Raw genomic sequence first — 21,543 nt, forward strand, 5'->3', positions numbered from 1 at the left:
CCTAAGAGGCGACTCTACACATGGACATCACCAGATGGGCAACACCGAAATCAGATTGACTATATAATTTGCAGTCAAAGATGGAGAAGCTCTATCCAGTCAGTAAAAACAAGACCTGGAGCTGACTGTGGTTCAGATCATGAGCTACTCATTGCAAAATTCAGACTTAAACTGAAGAAAATCGGGAAAACCATGAGGCCATTCAGGTTTGACCTAGATCACATCCCTGATGAATATACAGTAGAGGTGAAGAATAGATTCAAGGGTCTGGATTTGATAGATAGAGTGCCTGAAGAACTATGGACAGAGGTTCGTGACATCGTACAGGAGGCAGCAATCACCACCATACCAAAGAAAAAGAAATGCAAGAAAGCAAAATGGCTTTCTGATGAGGCTTTACAAATAGCAGAGGAAAGAAGGAAAGCGAAAGGCAAAGGCGAAAAGGAAAGATTTACCCAACTGAACGCAGATTTCCAGAGAACAGCAAGGAGAGATAAGGAGGCCTTCCTGAATGAACAGTGCAAAGTAATAGAAGAAAACAATAGAATGGGAAGGACTAGAGATCTCTTCAGGCTTGAAGCTCAACATCAAAAAAACTAAGATCATGGCATCCGGCCCCATCACTCCTTGGCAAATAGAAGGGGAAGTCGTGGAAGTAGTGACAGACTTCACATTCCTGGGATCCCAGATCACCGCAGACTGTGACAGCAGCCATGAAATTGAGGAAAGCGATGGCGAACCTAAACAGCATGATAAAAAGTAGAGACATCACCCTGCCAACAAAAGTCCGCATGGTCAAAGCAATGGTATTCCCAGTAGTCATGTATGGCTGTGAGAGTTGGACTATAAGGAAGGCCGAGCGCCGAAGAATAGATTCTTTTGAACTATGGTGCTGGAGGAGACTCTTGAGAGTCCCTTGGACTGCAAGAAGAACAAATCAGTCAATCCTCAAAGAAATCAACCCTGACTGTTCCCTGGAAGGCCAGATAATGAAACTGAAGCTCAAATACTTTGGCCACCAAATGAGAAGGGAGCACTCACTGGAGAAGACCCTGATGCTGGGAAAGATTGAAGGTCAAAGAAGACGGGGACGGCAAAGGATGAGATGGTTAGACAGTGTCAGCGATGCAACGAACATGAAATTGAGCCAACTTCGGAGGACGGCGGAAGACAGGAGAGCCTGGCGGGAGATTGTCCATGGGGTCGCGAAGAGTCGGACTCGACTGTGCGACTGAACAACAACAACAAGAAGACCAAACACATATAAGGGTTGCAGTCCTAAGAACACTTTCCTGGAAGTAAGTCCAACTGGATAATATGGGACTTACTTCCAAGTATACCTCTACCTAGGGTTGCTCCCTTAATGAAGACATGATGCTGCCTTATACAGAATCAGACCATCGGTCCATCAAGGTCAGTATTGTCTACTCAGATTGGCAGCAGCTCTCCAGAGTCTCAGATCTTTCATATCACCGACTACCTGATCCTATTAACTGGAGATACCAAGCATTGAAACCTGGACCTTCTGCAAGTCAGGCAGATGCACTACCACTGAGCCATGGCCCCTCCCCCAAATATTTATAACAAAAGTCAAAAACATTGACTCAAATAGAGAAGATTCTGAATTCAAAGGTCTGTACAGTTCACAACAGGAGTTTCATGAATTTTGTTGTGACTAGGGCTCAGCTTTAAGGAACTTGTGTGCATATGCCCCCACAGCAGCTTGGTGAGCCTGAACAACTATATGTATGGACTCTTAACTTCCATTTCAATGCATCTGAGGAAGTGTGCACATACACACGAAAGCTCATACCTTGAATAAAACTTTGTTGGTCTTAAAGGTGCCACTGGACTCAAACTTTGTTGTGCTGATTATAAATGTGAGGAATGTCATTCTGAGCCATAAGAAAACTTCTGGAAAAAAGGATGCTTCATTTGAATACTGTCAAACATTACAAGCAAATTCGTATTCCAGAATAGGTCATTGTGAGCTTTTGTGACACTTAAGCACTCCACTTCCTAATTGTATTGTATAAAAGTTAATGCTACATAGATGCGCAAATATTCCTGTGATTGATCTTGACATATGTTTCAATGATGTCCTTACTCATGGTCTAGTTTACCCTTCCTTATGATCATAATCATTTCTTTTTTAAAAAAATGCACCTGGCATTGCACAAAAACATCAGTTCACATGTCCATCATATTTATGTCTTGCTAAAATTCTTGGACTGTAGTGTGTGTGTTGTTCAGTGTATATTCACCTCATTTTAATTATTTTCATTCTTACCATTTTGTCAGGTTCTCAGTCAAATCACTCTCCACACACACTTTGGCAGTGAATGCTTTATTTACAGATATGAGATGCTGTGGGTTCAAGCTCTTTGTTAGGACTAATTTGCAAAGGCGGGAAAAAGCAAGATATAGTTAAACCCCCAAAATTCCTCCTGTTACAGATCTGACTCTGAAACATATACAGTCACTATCTAGCCAGGCACAGTCTTCTCCAAGGACATTTCTCGTGTGAAAGATGTCTTGGGGCCCCTTAGGAAAATTACCAAGCAAGCCTCCCTAACCAAGTACACACACTCCTCCCCTAAGGAATTCAATGGCAGGCGAAGGCAATGATAAGGATACAGACTACAAGCAGTGTAAATCAAGGATGGACAATGCAACCAATTAAGTCAGCCCGCCTGGATGTCAGATGCCTGAGTCTGACATACTGCCCCCCCCAAGCCCTCACCCCCCTGGCTTTTGAGGATGGCTACGGTGAAACTCTTCGATCAGGTGAGCTGCTCTAATATGCTTTGAAAGGACCCTCTCATTCTGTTCAGGCCCAAAGTCCTTCCACTTGACCAGATAATACAGCTGGCCTCTCTTAATCCTGGAGTCGAGAATTGTCTCCACTACCGGGTGGAGTTGCCCATCAATCAGAAGAAGTGGTGGAGCTGGAGGACAAGGAGTCCAGGGCAAGGGTCTGGGATCCCTTTTCAGGAGGCTGAAATGAAACTCAGGATGCAAAGAGCGAAGTGATTTAGGTAGTTCAACTTCAACAGCCACCTTATTAATAACATGTACAACCTTAAAGGGTCCTATGTACTTCCACCCCAGCTTCCTCCTAGGTTGCAAGCCCTTAATGTGCTTGGTGGATATATACACAGAGTCACCAGGAGCCAAGTTCCACTCAGGGCTCTTTTTGCCATCGGCAAAATGCTTATAATCCTCCTTGACTTTATTTAATGTCTTTTGCAATGTGTCCCAGCTTCTGGTCATGGTAGACTACCATATCTGGGTGTCCCCCTTCACTGGCTCTCACAAGTCTACCAGGGGGAGGGGTGTTCCTTCATATCTGTGCACTGCCATGAAGGGAGACATCCTGATAGAGTTGTGGAGAGAGTTATTGTAACTGTATTCCACAGAAGGCAACAATTGTACCCAATTGTCTTGTTAGTGATTGACATAGCACTGTAAAAACTGCTCCAAAATCTGATTGGTGTGTTCAGTTTGGTCATCTGTCTCGGGATGGTGGCTGCTGCTAAATCCATGCTCCACTTCCAGTAAAGTCATTAACTTTTTCCAAAATTTAGCAATGAACTGAGTACCCCAGTCGGATACGACCTTTTTTGGCAACATATGTAGCCGTATCACGTGTTGCAAAAACAGGGAAGCCAGTTGTTTGGCGGTGGGTATTTGCTTACATGGGATGAAATGGGCTTGCTTAGAAAACAAGTCCAGCACCACCCAGATGACCATTTCCCCTTGATTCAGTGGCAAATCAGTTATAAAATCCATGGAAATTATGGCCCAGGGTCTCTTGGGGGTTTCCAATGGCTGGAATTGACTAGGTACTTCCCCCCCTCTTTTACTCATCAAACACGTTTGGCATGTAGCCACATACTTGGAAATGTCCTTCCTCATGCCCGGCCACCAGAACTGTCTTTGTATTAAATGCAAAATCTTTAGATAACCAAAGTGGCCCAAAATCTTGTTGTCATGACTATGGGTTAAAATCTCCCCCCTCAGTGCTTTGGGTACATATATTTTATCTTCTTTGTACCAACTCCCATTATCCTGCTGGCAAAACCCCTCCTTTTCCACCATCTCTAAGTCACGGGGGTTGAATGCAGCTTTCAACTTTCCCAGCCAGTCACCTTGCTCCACCTCCCTCTCTGCTTTCACCTGGCTGTGTGTTCATACTGCCCCTCCTAACTGGGCAGGTGAGAACACAGTGTCTATGACCTCATTGCACTGACTGGCATGCTGTGGGAGCTGCGAGAGGGCATCAGCCAGAAAGTTAGCTTTTCCTGAGAGGTGCATTGGGGTGAATCGAAACTTAGAAAAAAATTCCACCCATCTAAGCTGCTTGGTGTTGAGGTGGTGGGGCTTTTTCAGAGCCTCTAGATTTTTATGGTCTGTCCATACTTCAAATGGTACACTTGCCCCCTCCAGATCACCTTGCTCCACTTCCCTCTCTGCTTTCACCTGGCTGTGTGTTCATACTGCCCCTCCTAATTGGGCAGGTGAGAACACAGTGTCTATGACCTCATTGCACTGACTGGCATGCTGTGGGAGCTGCGAGAGGGCATCAGCCAGAAAGTTAGCTTTTCCTGAGAGGTGCATTGGGGTGAATCGAAACTTAGAAAAAAATTCCACCCATCTAAGCTGCTTGGTGTTGAGGTGGTTGGGCATTTTCAGAGCCTCTAGATTTTTATGGTCTGTCCATACTTCAAATGGTACACTTGCCCCCTCCAGCCAGTGCCACCATGTGGTCAGTGCTAAATTCATGGCAGCGGCTTCTTTTTCCCAAACCACCAAATTCCGCTCTGCCCCAGAGAACTTTTTGGAGACATAAGCAAGGGGGTGCAGCTTCCCATCAGGGCCTCTTTGTAGGAGTCCCCCCCCATTGCCACATCAGATGCGTTCACCTGAACAATGAAACCTTTAGTTTCATCCGGATGATGGGGAATGGGCTCTGAGGTGAACAGCGCATTTAAATTCTCAAACACTTGTTGACACTTGGAAGTCCATTGCAGCTTACTTCCCCCCTTCTTTGCCTCTGGGCTTTTCCCTTTGGACTTTAACAGGGTCGTCAAGGGCAAGGATACTTGGGCAAAATTGGGGATGAATGTGTGATAAAAATTTGCAAATCCTAAGAAGGAATGAATTGTCTCTGTGTGTGGGGCTTTCCACCCCACCACATCTTGGACTTTTTTGAGATCCATTCCCAAACCCTGTTGAGTGATGCGGTACCCAGAAGTCTATCTCCGATTTATGGAACTCACACTTAGACAGTTTCGCATAGAGATGGTTGTTGTAGAGGGCCATTAGCACCTCTCACACTAGTTTCATGTGTGAGTCCATGTCTTGCATGTACACCAACACGTCATCAAGATACACCACATCCCCCTTAAATAGGTGCTTGTGTTATGCCATTTGGATTGGCTGGAGCCCTGGGTGTGTTCATGAACTGACTCTGAAAGATATACAGTCACTATCTAGCCAGGCACATTCTTCTCCAAGGACATTTCTTGTGTGAAAGATGTCTTGGGGCCCCTTAGGAAAATTACCAAGCAAGCCTCCCTAACCAACTACGCACACTTTCCTCCCCCCTAAGGAATTCAATGGCAGGCGAGGGCAGTGATAAGGATACAGACTACAAGCAGTGTAAATCAAGGATGGACAATGCAACCAATTCAGTCAGCCTGCCCCGATACCAGGTGCGCAAGTCTGACACATTTTTCAATGCATGAGCCCAGGTACTTTGAAATCCTATAACAACAACACCAAAACAACAAAATCCTAGCCTACAAATCTAAGATAAGGTGACACATATGCACAAGATGGATAATATTTAAATGAACTGAAAGATGTGACAGAGCATTTGTGCCTACTCAGGCATACTACAGTTGGGAACCAGTCTGGAGGAGTCAGGTGCTCCCCTTTTCTCCTCTCCAGGTATGTGACTGAGTAATTAATGAAACTGATTTCACAGGAATAGTTTGCCATTGCATCTGAACCAAGAACTATGTCTTTTTCTTTACAGGTTTACAGGGAGGAGAGCAAGCTATAGTTTCTTATTTGTGCATAACAATAAATTGTGTTTGGTGCAAAGAACAGACAATTTAACAGTTCAACTGTGCATAAAAAAACCATAAGGAGAAAAGTAACCTGCAGGCAAGGTTGCCAAGAGCTACCATGGGCTCCCAGAAAAAGATCCCACCTGCCCTGCCCCCCAATATGACTCAGTTCCAAGCCATGTGTCTAATTTTGTAATTTTATATTTGTACACACATATATGTGTACTAATATAGGACACATCTGATGAAGTGGGCTGTAGTTCACAAAAACTTCATGTCACAATAAGTCTTTAGTTAGCAAATCAGTAAGAAATCTATTTCACCTTTGTACCTTCACCTAGCACAAAAGCTGGAGCAAATTGATTATGTAGTGGCGCTGGATGAGAAACACTGGTATCACTGGGATTGATTTTAATGGCATATTTTTTAAAGAAATTGTGTCATTTGTCATATAACATGAAGTTTAATGTCTACCGTAGCAAAGCAGCATTTGCAAAACAATATTAGGTGTCCCACCAGTACAATAACTACAACCACCCACTGCCTGAACAGTGTCTAAAATGTAATTAAATCTAACTGGAGGAGAGGAGTTCTAACTTCTTTTCCACATGTGTAACCACTAAAACAGATTAACATTCCATTACCATGCATGTAAGAGGGTGAAACAACCTTCTACTAGATTGATAGATCATGGGGAAATATTAATTCCCCCATTCTGTTCATAATATTGACAAGAGTTTGCTACTAGAATAGTAGTCTATTAAATATGTTCTAAATTGCCAACCCGGGATGAAAAAGAGTTGAGACCAATACTGGCAAAGGAAGGGGAAGAGAGAAATGAAGGCAAATCATGAAAGGAAGAGAACAAAATTAAGGATAAGAAAAGTGTGGAAAAGAGGAAGAGAAATTAAAGAAAGAGGAACGGTTGTTTTATTTGCTACAGCACACTAACAGGGAAGATCTGGCCAAGCAGACAAAACTATGGAGCTGGGTGAAAGGAGAGGAAGAGGGCAACAGACTGCTAGAAATAACAACTTTGTTAGGAGGCTGCAGCATGGCAATGACCATAGCAGTGATAAACGGTGCTTGCTGGTCTTTGCTTGTTCCAGTACTTGCTTGGTTGATGGGTTTAGCAGAATATGCATTTGCCTCCTTGCAGTAAATTTAGCAGGAAGGCATAGCAAGCAAAAAGCAGAGATACTGCTATTTACTGTGCTCTGCCTTTCCTGTTCCCTAGTGGCTGCAGTTCAGAACTGCATTAAAAGTAAAACAAAATCAATTTGGAACACAGGACAACGCTGGGGTCAGGGTGCCTCCAGCTGACCTGGGCCTTGAGAACTTTGTCCCCCTAGTCCCCCCTTTTGGCAGTCCCACCTTCAGGCTTATTTTGGTGTTAGAGGCCAAGGGTTAGGATTGACAGCAATCCTCAGTACATGCCGCACAGTTTCTATTGGTTGGTTCCTTTGGTGAAAGACTGAGAAATTGCTGGGCTACCATGTGAAACCTTAACAGCCTCAGATTTCCTTTTGCTACAGCAGTTTTAATGGCTCACAGCAGAAATCTAACAAGGCCTGGTTATTTTCATAACAGTGCATGGATCATTTATTAGGTCAGGACTCTTTGATGGTTCAGTGGTGTAGGAAAGGGCACATAGATTTTCAAGGACAGATCTTAAATCACAGCTGTGTTGTTAAAGCTTCAAGATAAGAAAAAAGCCCAACCATGTACAGCCTCTAAATTTACACCTTTCTATGACCCAAGTAATGAATCATGTGGTGTATATCAAGATTTTCTGATGAAATGATGCACACTTGGTCTGTTCGATACTTTCCTGGCTATTTGTTTCAGATGCTGTCACCTAATGTATCCTTGACTAGAAAGCCTGACAGAATAAGTCTTTTACAGAAGATACCAAACAGTGTTGTATTTTGCTTTCATCAGTTCCCAAAAAAACTAGTAACTTCCTTTTTACCCTAAACTGTGTTGGGTTGTAGTTGACTTTGTGAAGAAAAAACACCAGTTATCCGGCCCCACAAGAGGCAGCCAATGGCATGACTCCTGGGGGACGCCTTTGCCTCCTCGTGAGGAGGAATGGAGGAAGGGCTGTGGTGCAGCCTCAACTCCAAAAGGGGGAGCAGAGCCAGCGTGGTTATTAAAGGCTGGCTCCACTCTACCCCTTGTAGTGCTCACCTTGTGCTCGGCCCACCCACCCGCCCGCCCTATTTAAATAAAGTTCAGCAGCTCGTAAGCACCAATTAATAGCTCCTGGGGGGGTAGAGGGGTCTGCGGGATCAACCCTGCAGCCGTGCGGTCAGGGATGAGGCTTGCAGACTGACTATGGGGATGGCCACGACGGAGACTCGGCGCTGGCCGCGCGGTGGTGTTTGAGGGCTCCTGAAGGCGCATCCCAATCATTGGCTCGGCTGGGTTTGCAAGCGACTTACAGTTGGCTCCAACCCGAGGCCTTGGTGTCTTGCCTTTTATATGGCTAAGGATGGGGTCAAAGCGACACCAGGCCTTGACCAAGCTGCTGTTTCATGTTCGTCCTTTGCCGTTACTTTAATATGTTAATAAAGTGGCCTTATTTCATCCAACCTTGTTGTCTGACTCTTTCTTCCATCTGAGGGGGCAATGACCAATACAGTTATTCGTGAGATAAATGAACATATTGTCTCTCTTCCTCTTCCTAGCAGAAATGATTCCAGACTACAAAGCCAGACTTTAGAAGCCAATACTAGAGTTTTCAGCCAAGATCCTGTGATAACAGAGGAGGCAGGCAAGTGTAGATTGCAGTGTTACTTCTTGTCGTCCAATTTTGTACTGCAGAGATTATAACACACTAAGGCAGGGATCCACAACCTTTTTGTGCCTGTAGGCACCACTGGAATTCTGACACAACATGGTGAGCATAGCTACAGAATGTCAAAATAGCCACTACTGCTTACTTTCAGTCACAATGTGAAGATCCTTGTGCTGTGGTGGCAGTTGCTGCCAAAGCAACATTTTAAAAAATCTGCAAAGCCTATCAAATCTCCAATGGCCAAACCCCAGCTGGTTCTGCCCACTTTCTAAAAGCACCAGGAGAGGTGTTGGTGGGTACCATGGCACCTATGGGCATCCCATTGAGGACTTTGGTACTAAAGTGTACAAGGCTCAGGTGGTGTAATAATAAATATCTGAATTAATTGGGGTGTTCCAATCTGCTAGAAATCTAAGAGTATTGGGAGCTGAGAACTGCTGTCTCTTGTTGAGGAATTTAAGGTATCAAGAATGACATCACTCTGCTTCAGTGATCTGTTTTGAAGGGTAGTTGTAGGAATCATGGCCCCTGCTGTCACGCACCAGGGCCTAATTTGGTTGAAGTGCTTTCCCTTGCCCTCAGACAGAGAGGGGTGAGGGTGGGTGGGTATCACCCTAATCTGCTTCCTCTCCCCTAGCTCTGTTCCTTTCTGAGGTGGTAGTCAGAGCTGGTCTGTCTTCCTTGTCTTCCTCCCTCAAGCCTTTTGAAGGCCCTAACCTAGTCTCGGTCATGCCCACTGGACTCTGTCTATCCAGAAGCCTTCTGGGCCCTGCCTGTGAGGGGTCAGTAGTGCCTCATGAACCATTTCTGCCTCATTATTCCCCTTTCCTGTCAACAGGGTGGAGGTTCTCAATAATTGTCAAAGGGCCAGCTGTTGATGCATGCCTAACTCTTAAAAGGCCATCTGCCTTTGATCAGCTGGCCAACATGCAGCTCTTAATAAGGGGCATCAATCACCCCACTGGGCTTGGCGGAAGCCGGGCTTTACCCTGTGGGAGATTGAGAAGGAGAGGTGTGGTGTTGTCTCCTGTGTTCTCCAACAGTAGTTTTACACCCACTAGGGGCTGTTTTGCCCAGTGGGGTGTTGACTCCCCAATGCTACCTCAGTTTCAGAACATCAAATACAAAATAGACTTTTCCCTGACAAAGCACTGTAGGTTCATGAACGTCATTCTTCCCACCCACAGTGAAGGAGTGACAATTTGATTCCAGGGGATGATGAAAGCCTCTGGGAATTTATCAAATTAATTAATAGACACTGATATGCCAAACTAGCTTGAGATATGTGCATGCAAGTTTTTAACCTAGTTGGGAAGTTTTCAGGGCTGCTTCCATGCAGAGCTTTCCCCTCTTTTGGTAACTTAAGAAGTGCAGGGGTTTTGCTTGCTTGTTTGTTTGTTTTCACATGACATTATCTCTTATCAGTTCACAGTCATGAACAGGCCTTTTCCATTAAAAGAAATGCTTTTTTAAAGACTTGAGGGGGGACACCACAAAAATGACTCTTCCCAGCATAGTGTTACTGGGCCAATCTTTTTAATGTGTGCAGAATTTCAACAAAAAGGAACACACATCCCTTCTACCATATATTCATTTTTTCTGTCTGAGTAACATTGTTGCACTGTTACTCAAGTATGACAGTTCAAAACGACAGTTGCTGTTACCTTTGGAAATCTGGAGCACAGAACAGAGTTTTGCTTGAGTAACTAAGTATATTCACATTGATCTCATGAGCTTTCCTGAAGAGTTAGAATTTCAGGGAGAAGGAAGGAGCTGTATTTACTGTACGTCAAACTTCTTACAAAAAGAAGTACCATAGAACAGCAGTATCACACTACATCTATTATGTTATGGGGAAATAGGTATTGTTTTTCTTTCTCAAGAAAATTGTTGAGAGTAAGGGGTGTATGTCTGAGGGAATCCCCTGGTGGCTTGAGAACCAGAAGAGTAGTCTGTGGAGGTGGCCCTGTGTTGCATTACGTCTCTATAAGGAAAATTTTCTGTTGCACTATAAATACTACCCTTTTTCTTTCCCAGGAATTGAATTGCTTAGTAGTTCAGAATGAAAAACAACTGCCCTAATCAGCCTCGAAAGAATATGTTCCTTTGAGGAACTTCCTTGCAAGGATGGGGGCTACATCGCAACACTGGGGAAGGAAAGGGCTTGATGCAGATCCCCATTCCTTTTTCCTGGCTAACGAATGTAGTTATCTGAGTGGTTAGGAATACATTTCAGTTCTGGCCAAGACAAGACTGCAGATTCCCCTTTTCCCAGCATTACAGAATCTGTTTGCATTCCTGACCAGGTAATTTGCGCAAACCTCATTGCCAGTTTGTTGTTATGCTAACCAAGGGGCTGGGTTTCCCTTTGTGGTCATCAACATTACTGACTACTCTTGCCACCTTAAAAAATCAAGGTGGGAAAAACTTCAGAAATGTTCTTTTATCAGAAAAAAAATGCTGATAACCCCTCCCCCTTTCCATTTGTTTGCTTAGGGTTGAAGTATTGCACCTGATCATTTTTAAAAGGGGGGGAGAGGATAGGCAGTAATTCATGATGGAGGAGAAAGAGCAACAGTGGGAGTTGGCTGTAATCACACTGGATTACACTGCACCATAGGGTTGCCAGGTCCAATTGTTGCACCAGCGGGGGGGGGATGGGGGGCATTCCAGGAGTGGGTGGGGACGTCGCATGATGTGCATACATCACCTGGAAGTGACGTTGGCATGTTGGTGACGACGGGGGCAACACTCTGGTTTTTGGGCAAAACTCTAAGGTAAAACTGCTCTCAAACCATAGAGTTTTGCCCGCAAACCAGAGCATAACCCCCCCCCCTCATGTCACCAATATACCCACGTCACTTTCAGGTGATGTCAGAGCATCGCACACAATATTGCTGTTTGGGGATGGGGGGAATTTCCTCCCATTGGCCAGCTGGCCACCAGTGGGCAGGAGCTCACAAAAGTGGGGGATCCCCCACCTGGGGAATGGTTAACCTTCTGTGCCATGTGGAATTTGTTACAAGTGCAAATCAAGGAACAATCACCCCAGGAACTTGATGAGGGTAGGAAAACTCCATAGTGTGATAGCACCCCAGTTTCCTCTGCTTTAAATCTTGCTTTTCAATTCTAAACTAAGTCCTGGTGATAGCCATTGTATTTTTCAAACAAAAATTAATTTCTAAAACCTACAAGAAAAATAGGGAAGGGAAAACTATAAACGACGGGAGAAAGTAAAGATAAACCACTAAAAACCCAAGAGGTGGGAGTCATATAATGCTTACTATAAAATAGCTTAGAATAAAAAAGAGTAATTTATTACATTGTAGGTGATCATTGTCATCACTTAAATAATTCAAGTCCAGGTATTCTGACTTGGTAAAGAACCAAGCACAAGAATGGTTAGATAATAAGCATCAAGAGTCAAACTTCAGAGAAAATTAGCATGTCATTTGCCTCTTCTTTTCCTCAATCGATATCCTTGCTTGGGGGCAGCTGCCCCACATTCCGAGTCCAAATCTTCTCCAGCAAGTGCTTCATCATCACTCCCCTTATTGCTCTTCTCATCCTCGCCTCCTGTTGGATCCAATTGTTGCTGCAGAAACTCTTTTGCTTTCATAACAGAGTAAATTTTCCCCTCTTATCTTTCAATTTGAATGGTATGCCTCTTTGTATTTTTTCCCTTTTCCCCTTATTTCAAAGGGAATGTCTTTCAGAACTCTTATCTCCTTGCCATCAATTTTAAGGGTAGTTCCATTTGTTGCTTTTAATATCTGATCCCTTACTTGTCTTCTGGAGAATCTCACCACCACCTCACTGGGCAGATTATTTTTCTTTATGTATGTACATGTATTCTGAATATGACCTATTGATCACATCCATTTCACCTTGAAGAAAATCCGCTTTAGAATCTGCCACCGGTCCAAAAGCATCACTCAAAATCTGTTTAAGATTCTCCCCTTTAGTCTCAGGAACTCCCTGAAATCTCAGCATAAAGCTTGCCTTTTCCATTTGTAGCTGTAAAAGCTGGGCTTCATCAGAGTTTCTCTTCTTTTCCATATCCTGCATTTGTTTTTTTAAGTTTTCATTTGTTTTTTTTTAAGTTTTTGGGTGTTGCCATCCACTTTTTTCAGATTTTCAGCTGTTTGCTCTCTTTTTTTAAAAGTCTCATCCAGTTGCTATTGCTGAGCAGCAAAATTTTGATTGAGTGCCTTCATTTGCTCCAGCAGGGGTCACAATGTTTCTGTTAGCATCTTAGAGAAGTCTATGGTTGTTTCCGGTCACGTGACCGCACTCGCTGGGCGAGTACTTCCTGAAGGAAGCTTAGATTTCATTAGCTTATCTTTCTCCATCTTCTTCAGCGACATCTTTGAAGCTGTTTGACTTTTAGAAAGTTTGCCAAAAGTCTCTAAAGTCTGCAAATCGCTTGTAATTTTCTTGTAAGTTCCTTACTATAGTCCCATTTTGCTTTCAGTTCTGCCCCCTTTAAAAGGCATGCTTTAAGTCCATTTTTATTTCCATGGGGGGGGTTCCCGCCCCCCTCGCTTATTTTAGGAGGGACTTTCAGCCATTTCTCTGGTTCTCATTTCAACCAAACTCACTTTCAATGTAGATCATGTAGATCTCACCATCAAATGTGTAAAACGCTCAACCTCCACTCGCTTGTCCCGGTGTGCATCTCTGAGTCCAGTACTGGAACACAGCGTCGAGACCATCGTGGCATCAGAACGCCTCAATCCACCAGCTCCATGCCGGGGGAGAGGTGATCCTCAGTGCCCCATGGCTAGGAGCCCTTCGCAAAGGCTCCAGGGGGGGCACATACAATCACACCCCCTCTCATCTACCGGCTTACAGATCGCATCCTTGGGAGCTCCTGAGAGACACATCCGCCATTAGAATGCCAAAACCGGAAGTCTCTCAGTGATAGCCATTGTGGATGAGAATGTTGAACAAGGCCTGCAAAGTTCCAAGATCCATTCCTTGTTTGCCATGAGACCCACAGGTGACCATGGTCCAGTCACACTTTCTCATTTTAAACTACTTCACAAGGTTGTTGTGACGATAAAATGGAAAAAGGCAGAAAAGCCTGTATGCCACCCTGAGCTCTTGGAAGAAGGGGCAGATGAAAATAACTAAATACGTAAGTCACAAGTGGGAAAGAGCTGGAGGGCCTGTGCCAATGCCCCATTTTCATCAGAACCCAGGTTATATACTCACAGGACAGCAGATGGTTTAATCTAATAGTTGCCGAACTCTCCTTGCACATCTTTACCTGAGGATAATCATCTATTTAGGGAGCACTGAAGTAAGTGAGTAAGGAATGAAATGGGAAACAATAAAATTGCCAGCAGCCATCCCCACAACTATTTCCCAAACCCACTAAAAAATAGAAAGAGATGAATACAGGTGAATCTTTTCTATCTCAGCCTTGGCCTTGGTGAGATATGATTACTTCTCAACAATATAAGGTGCATAAGTGCCTTTTCATCGTCTGGAGAAAGCGTGCCCACTGGCAAATGAATCATATTATAAAAATTGATTGCATCCCAAAAGGGAAAAATGTTATTGAAGATCCAATGGCCTGGGATGATACACCATTGATCATTGTAAGAAATACTTCCAGAAACTGTTTTTAATCTTTCCACCAGAGCATTAGCAATTATTCTTTAGCCCATGGTGAGTAATGACTCGAGTTTCCCAGTTTCTCAATCGATAAAACATTTACCCTACCGCTACAAATGTGCTCTTCGCTTAGACAAGCAGAATTTTTCTTCCAATTATTCTTTTTTTAGTGTGACCTCATAAAATATTTTTGAACATATTTCAAGGCTTTTTAAAGAAAGGGAACAATACTTTTCCTCCCATGTATGTCTCCCCCTTTCTTTTGCTCTGCTTTGATAAAGAAGTTATTAAGATTTTGCTGGACTCAGGGCAGGTTAGCTCAGAAGTCACAGGTTTTAGCAAGCAAACCTCTGTCTTACAAATAACCTTTGCTTCATGACATGGTAGAGACAGGCACAGCACATTTCAAAAGCAAAGTTTCTAAGATGGTGGGCACATATCCTCAGCTACTTCCAAATGGAGGCTTTTCTTTCCACATTGGCTTCCAAGCTGGAGGGCTTTGGGGTGTGTGTGTGTCCATACTACATGATTCTCTAATCCTCCTCTTTCCAAGTTTTCCCTGTCTGTGTACATTTATTTTATTTTTTTTGGCTGTAGAGGTCTCACCTACATAGGCACCATTTTCCTAGATTAAGTTCCTTTAATTTCCTGGCTTAAGTTGTGCTATATGTACTTATTTACAAAAAAAGAGTATACCTTTTTGTCCGTACAAGGGCAACAGGATGACTAACGATTTAAATCATACATAATAAAACCACATTTTAAAACCATTAAAATCACACCCCAAACACACATTAAAACGAATAAAACACAGAGCTGAAATACATACAAAACATAAAAACAGCAATTAAAACCTTGTTTAGGAAGGAGGAATCACTGAAGGGATAACAAACCAAACCAGAAAGTCTTCACCTGCTAGCAGGGGACAGATGAACCTCCCTGGGGACAGAGTTCCAGAATTTTGGTGCCATGAGCAAGAAGACCCTCTCCCAGGTTCCTACCTGTCTAATCTCTAGGGTTGCCAGTTATGGGTAGGGAAATACCTGGAAATTTGGAGTCTGGAGCCTGAAGAAGGCAGGGTTTGGGAAGAAGAGGGAATTCAATGGAGTATAATGGCCAAAGTGGCCATTTTCTCCAGGTGAACTGATCTCAATCACTTGGAGATCAGTTGTAATCCCAGGATATCTCTAACCATCACCTGGAGGCTGGCAACCCTACAGGCACCTGAAGATGACTGTAGTGCTCTGGTAAGTTCATAAGGGAGTAGGTGGTCCTTCAGATATGTTGGTCCCAAACTATATAGGTCCTTGAAGACCAAGACCAGGACCTTGAATTGTGCCCAGAAAAAAATTGGGAGCCAGTGTACCAAATGAAGTTTCCAAACTCTTCTCAAGGGCAGCAGCATGTAATGTGCATTGCAGTAAACAAATCTAAATGTAACCAAGGCTTAAACCACAGTGGCCAGATCTTTTCTGCCCAGGAAAAGTGGCTAATTAGTCAAAGGTCATAAAGGGCATGCCTGGCCACAGCTGCAACCTGCTCATCCTGGGTCAAAGAGCATGTCCAGACTACAGACCTGTTCCTTCAAGGGCATGCAAACCCATCCAGAATGGGTGACACTGTATATTACAGTATATTACATCCACCCACCAGTAGCACTTCTGTCTTACTATAGCACTATAGTAATATATTGCCACTTACTATTTCAAAATTTAAGAGAACAGTTATAGCACGATAGCATGAATGGGATGAACATAACAACAACAACAAAAGGGTGAGTAAGTCATCATACCAGCTATGACTGACACCCCCTACACTGCCAATGTGGACTCACTGTGGAACTCGTGTGGAAGGGAAAAGTCAGGAAAAAAGACAAAAAAAAGTGTGCAGAAAAGTCTCATGTGTGGAAGCCTCTTGAACAACATACATGTCCCTACATCTGCAGTGGTGATGAAAGCAACATGGGCAAACTTCATCTTGTGGAAACAGCCCCTGTAGTCCTATGTTATTGTATAATGGATGCTTTTCATTTGAAAAACCCCCTGAGAAAATGATAAAACAAACTCCATTGATGAGAATACTTATTTATTCAAGATATTTCTATTCCACATTCTCAGTTTTAAAAATTCATGAGGTGTCTGAGCAAAGCCTTTTGAAGGTTCCACTCTGCAAACAGATAAAATCAGCATTTGCTCATTCACACACATTCTCTGTGGGTGGTTCTTATATTGTGGAATGGTCTACCAGGAGTTTTTAAGAAGGCCCCACACTTCTATTGCAGCAGAAAATGTACAAAACAAAATTGTTCAGGAGGCCATTCTTGCAGAAGGAGCAAAGCTGTGATGTAACAGTTCATCTCAGACGGTTCATGTCTTTTATTAGGGGTAAAGTCTTTCCTACACAAATTGTCTTGCTGCCTTAAACAGAAAGGTTTGCATGTGTTCTGGTTCATCCCTTTCTTTCCCCCTGTTCTACAGTCTCAGTCCAACTGCATTATTTTGTCTTACTAGGAATCTTTGCTGTTAGATTCAAATGTTACCATATCTAGTAATCTGCTCACTGATTGCCTGATGTTATTATATTTTGTAATCAGCTTATTTATTAACTGAGAGTTCTGGGTTCCAGTGAGAAAGGCAGACTATAAATGAAAATAATAAATATATAAATATGCCAACAACAATAGAAAAAAAATAAAGCCACATTATTAAGATCTAACAAAATCTTAGCAGTGCTATACAACTATTATTCAAGCTGCTGCTTACTAAAAAGGGCCTTTCTCCCCTTTCCCTTGCCTTCTGTAGAAAGACCCCTCATGTAGTCCAAGACCGACCAGGTGACAGTTGACAAAAGTTGTACTGGCCCACACAAAATCCAAAACAAAAAATGAAACCCATGTATATTCACCAGCCTAAACGACACAAGTCCTTGTGCATGCTTTCAAGCTTGTCAGAACCTTCATCAGGCTAGAAGTTACAAAATAAATTTTAAAAACTTGAGGGGAGTGGAATTTTGCAGGTCATAATTCCTAAAGATTATGCTAGTCTTGCTAGAATTTCTGAGCAGACTTGCTGTTTTGAATTGCTGCTGGTGTTAGATTACAGTACTGGGAAGAATAAAATAAATAATGGAGAGTCATCTCATTGGAAAAATAAAGGCCAGCAAAGTCCAAATGTCTCTCAGGTTGCTGTAAAGATCTTTTCTCTCTCTCCTTTTCCTTCTCCAGTAAAACTCTTTAAAATCTGGCCAATGAAATGGGTAATACATGAACAAAAGATCTTTCCAGCCAAGGGTTGTTTATTTTTCAAATGATTTATTATTCAGCTTTTATCTCAGGGTGACCTCCAAGGAATACCAGTATTATGATGCAGAGGCAGGGAATGGCAAAGCACCTCTGAAATGTCTCTTGCCTTAAAAACGAGTCTAGCTCTCCACTTAGTGGTGCAGAACACAAAAAAGAGCTAGAACTTCTGGCTGCCAGATAGCCTTAGGATCTCCTGGCTATACTACACACAATGTCATATGATCATCAATCAACATCATCACACTGTTGAGCAAGAAAAAGCTGGCTAAGGCCGAAATCCAGAGAGTAAACTCCACAGAATAAAATGGGCCTTACTTCAGAGTACACCTGTTTAGGATTGCTCCCAAATACATGTAAATCCCAGAAGACCAGCTTCTGACCAAAACAGTTCTTCCTCACTGAAAGAAGATCAGGCTTGCTTCAGTCCTTGGCAATCCAAAAGCAAGAGATAAATCTGGAGATGTTTTCTGTGCATATGTTTTTGTGAGTGAACCTCCAAGTGGGTGGCAAGGAGTGCAGGCTTAACCACCAATTAGTTTTCAGATGGAATCACTCAAGGATTCTTGTGAGACTGAATACAAATACTCTAAATTAAGTGCATATGTTGGAAAGCCCACCTACCACTGCAATTCTGCTGATATTTATATAGATCCAAAGAACTTCATTCAGTACAAATCCATGAATGTGCAGTCAATAGAGTTCCAAAGAGCTATTTTGATTATACACTCCCAAATGGACATGTGTTCCCACATTAGTGCATCAATGTGAGATGTTCAAGTTCCTCTTTGTACATTACTGAAGAAATGGGGAAAGTCGAAGTGTGAGTTACCTGCTCCTTTTCAATTTTTTTGCTGTTATGAAACAGTCAGTGCTGGCTGCAGTTTTTCTCCAAAACCTCTGTTAGCCATGTAGACTAGAGCTTGAACCAGTTGTTGCCCAATAAAGTCTTGTGATATTGACTTTCCAGAGTATAGTTGCAGTTTATTCCTGGATGGAACTACAGCACTATACCTTCTGGCTTCTGTTACAGCTAAATTAAAACTTGGGTGGTTTTTGTCCATAAGATTTGAGATTTTTCCACACTACTAGTTATGACTATTGAGATTTTTGTGAAATGTATCGCCCACCATCGTTTTATGTAGGGGCACCTTTCACTTTACCCTTTGTATTCACATCAGTTGAATACAGCACATAAAATGTTAATAGTGTTACTTTGCTGGGAAAATACATAAGAAGTGATGTTAATAGAATTGGGCCTGTTGCCATGTACTTTACTTTCAAAAGTAGCCACATACATACATTTTCAATGGAAACAATAGGCATATATCTTGTACTTCATGATGTGTATCTTATTTCAAAGTGTAAACCTTAGAGTGTTTTAGATCCTGTTAGGTATCATAGGCTGAAATCTTAAGAGCAACAATTTCCTGGGAGTAAGCCCAGCTGAAAAATCAACAAAGGTGTAGCAGAAGGAAGCTTTCAACTTCTTGCTACTAGCAAGAACCAATTTGGAATTGGAAAGTGAACTATTCTTACTAAAAGGCTTGATTTCAGCACTTCTTATTATGGCAAACTGGAAGTGCCAATACCTGGAAGTACCTATGGAAGTTTAGTAAAGCACAATGTATCACTGTTGTTAAATCGTATAATATATTGGCATATAATATCTGTTTATTTTGCATGACTGTTTGAGAAAAAGTTAAAACAACTCAGGAAGTGAACACAGTACCTTTTCCTCTCAATTCACAAGCAATTCCAGCTATCGTATTTGAAGTTTGGCTCATTAAATACCAACCTGATGTAGATGATTTAGAATATTAATCTTTTTTTTTGCAATGGTTGGTTTCCAGCAGCCAAGCATGAGTTCTCTTTCCTTTAAGTTGCTTCATTTTCATCACATCCAAAAATCACATACCAAGGATAACGGTAAATTTTAAAAGGATGACAGGAAGCTATCACTTTTGCTTTTATTTTACAAGCCATTATTCATTTGATTCTTATTCTTTGATTACCAAATGAAACAGGAAGTAGTGAAGTGGCTAAGACAAGAGCTAATATCTCTGTAGGCTGTTGCTTCAAATCTTCTAAGTAGCCTTGACCAAGGTACTATCTCTGAGTCACCTCTATAATATGAAGATAATAATAGTGGTCTACCTTCCAGAGCGGTTGTGAGGATTACTGTGACAATATATACATTGACTTGTATTAAGTTCAGTATTATATTTAGGGGTGTGCAATTTCTTTACTGGTATTTTGCAGTTTGGGTCTATTGGACCCGAAATTTTTGCGGGGGTTCCTGAAAAATCACAGATTCAGATATCAGTATGGTATTCAGATCTGGGATTTTTCAGGTCCAATAGACCTGAGAAGAAAAATAGCAGTAAAAATACCAGCCTGATGCTGGGGTGGCTTGGCTTCTCCTGCAGCCCAGTTTAAACCGAGCTGCAGGAAAAGGCAGTGCAGAACTATGCCAGAATGGAGTGATCAGCTCCCCTGGGCACAGCCGATCCCAGCTGGGCTGCCCTCTCCTGCCACCTGATTTAAACTGAGCTGAGCAAGAAGGGAGCAATCGGCTCCCCGCGGGTACAGCAAATCACAGCTGGGCTGCCCTCTCCTGACACATGGTTTAAACCGAGCTGCAGGAGAAGGGAGCACAGAGCTGTGCCTGCAGGGAGGAGATCACTCCCCACAGGTGCTGACTTCTCCTGCTGCCCAATTTAAACCGCTCCTGCCTCTCCACTGTTTTCAGATCTACCTGAAATTCTTGAATATATCTGGGATTTCCCCCGGGCTTTCCTGTGAAAACCCAGATACATTTGGGAAGCCAAAATATACCTGAAAAATACCAATAAGGCTTGGGTAGATCCAAATGCACACCTGTAATTATATTCTTATGTCCCATATGCTTTTTGTAGTTCTTTGATAGAAGAAGGACTGGATACCATTTATCTTATTTTTTAACACATACTCAAAATCGCCATCTCTCAAATTAGGCTCCTGATCTGTGTTACAGTAGCCAGCTCTGGATTGGGAATTTTTTTGGATATTTTAGGGGTGGTGCTTGGGGAAGGTTTGGTTTGGGGAGGGGGGACCTCAGCAGGGTATAATAAAAAAATCCCAACCCTAAATCATTAAATAAATAATGCCATAGAGTTTGCCCTCTAAAGCAGCTATTTTCTCCAGGGGAATTGATTTCTGTTGTCTGGAGATGAGATGAAATTCCACAAGATCTTCAGCCCCCCCCCCCCCCGGCGGCAAAAGCCCAAAGAACCTCCCCCCCCCCCCCCCCCCGAGGCTGGCAAGCCTGGGCTGTGCTATGGGATAAAAAAGAGTGTCCTGTTTGCTTTACAGACTTGGTAGTGGCATTGTAATAGGGCGGGTATTTCTTTTTTGATTATTTTTTTAGATATAGCCTTTAATTTCTTTTATTCTCTTTATCTCTTTCAAAGGAAATTCTCTTTCATTTCTCTTTGCAGAGAAATCAATGCACATGTTGTAACTTCAGCCCTTACAGTTGCTTTACGTTATACACCACAAGGTGGTGCTCTAGCAAGAGAATAGGGAGGTTAGGAAAGACATTGCCTGCTTCTGAGCATCTATAGAGTGAAATTCTGAAATTTCTGCCCCTCCTTTATTTGAATTTTACTTTTATCAGAATGAAATTGATTAGAAACTGATTCTAAATTCTTAAAAAAGAGGAAAGGAAATGGATTGTTGGATATCAGGATAAACTGAGAAAAGAG

This window comes from Gekko japonicus, unplaced genomic scaffold (assembly GCF_001447785.1).
Source record: "Gekko japonicus isolate JY-2015 unplaced genomic scaffold, Gekko_japonicus_V1.1 scaffold872, whole genome shotgun sequence".
Classification (NCBI taxonomy): domain Eukaryota; kingdom Metazoa; phylum Chordata; class Lepidosauria; order Squamata; family Gekkonidae; genus Gekko; species Gekko japonicus.